Below are 1,292 nucleotides of genomic sequence, written 5' to 3'. Positions count from 1 at the left end.
CCTAGGTTTGTTTTTTTTATTTAAACTGGTATTGGAATAAAGCTTACGAAATTTTCTAATAAAAATGGAGAATCCAGAATTATAGTGGTAAATTATTAGAATGAACTTGGTTAACAAGTTAAGCTTTCAAGTTAGCAAATCGTTTCATAGTCCGTACTTTCTTTGGGTTTTTAAAGTAATCTTACTATTTTTATCACCTCAATGTGCAGTCCATTAGTGCACTGAATTCTTGGTATGAAAAAGTGCTTGAAGAAAAGTCTTGTGGCGTCTTATTCCAAATTCACCACTGATGCTGTAAACCCCGATTAATTAGTAGATAATTAGTCAGTAAATTAGTTTTTAATAAGAAAGATTAGAAATATAAATATTATATTAAATTAGGTAGAGCTCATCGAAACGAGAATTTTGACACTAATTTTTAAAAAAACGGTCCAAAATTGGACCAAAAAGACCGAACCGGTTGAACCGGACTCAAACCGGGCTGTCGGTCCAACCGGACCAGCTTTTTTAAGTGAGCCCAAAGCCTTTCTTCCCCTTTATTTTAACAGAAGCGTAGTTGCAGCATGTAAAGGGGAGGGAAGAACGAAAACTTCACCGAACCCTTACGACAATCTTTCGTACGCCGTAACTTCTCCGTCCGAGCTCCGATTGCCACACCGTTTGCGGTCACGCGTCCACTGCGTCAAGCTCTACATTTTTATTGGAACAATTTTATAGGTAACTTGCTATTTTACCTCAGTCTCCTCTTTCCTCCCATTTTCAAATTTTGAGTGGGAAGATTGAATTTCTTTGATTTCTGATGTTTTAGGATCCAATTAACTTGAGGGAAATGTTCACTCTTGCTTATGTAAAGCTTGGGTAAGGTGAGGATATGATAATTCTATTTTATTTTCATTAAATTTGAGCTTTAAGTATTAAATTGGATATATATGTGTTACAAATGTGTATTAGGTTGTGAATAAATAATTGGAGCTTGAAATTGTGAATACTGGAACTTGGAGGAAGTTGATTAGTTGAATTTTGAGGGGCTGCCTTGTTTTTGAATAAATAGCTTTGGTCGTTACGTGGAAATTGGCCAAGGTATGGTTTAGGTTTCTTGCATTTAATATATAATATTCTGTAAAAACTTAGGTTAGATGATCATAGGATAAGTTGAAATGCAGGTGTATGTTTAATATTTAGTAATTTGTCGATGAATATATTTGGTTGAAGTTTATTGGATAATTAGTTATTAATTTTGGATGGTGAATGTTGTTATGTTAATTTGGAGAGAATTATGGTTGAATGTTATT

General features: G+C 33.8%; 1 long non-coding RNA gene across 1 annotated transcript in view; it reads left to right on the top strand.

The window, feature by feature from the left end:
- LOC110267611 overlaps nucleotides 547-1,292 on the top strand; it is a 1,888-nt gene continuing 1,142 nt past the window's right edge. Inside the window, exons 1-3 of the long non-coding RNA XR_002355426.1 lie at nucleotides 547-717; nucleotides 809-863; nucleotides 952-1,080. This is a non-coding gene — a long non-coding RNA (uncharacterized LOC110267611). The remainder of the gene's footprint in view (nucleotides 718-808; nucleotides 864-951; nucleotides 1,081-1,292) is intronic.

The sequence above is a fragment of the Arachis ipaensis genome, chromosome B10 (assembly GCF_000816755.2).
Source record: "Arachis ipaensis cultivar K30076 chromosome B10, Araip1.1, whole genome shotgun sequence".
Classification (NCBI taxonomy): domain Eukaryota; kingdom Viridiplantae; phylum Streptophyta; class Magnoliopsida; order Fabales; family Fabaceae; genus Arachis; species Arachis ipaensis.
The sequence above is the reverse complement of the archived record's forward strand: the minus strand, read 5'-3'. Positions and strand labels throughout refer to the sequence as shown.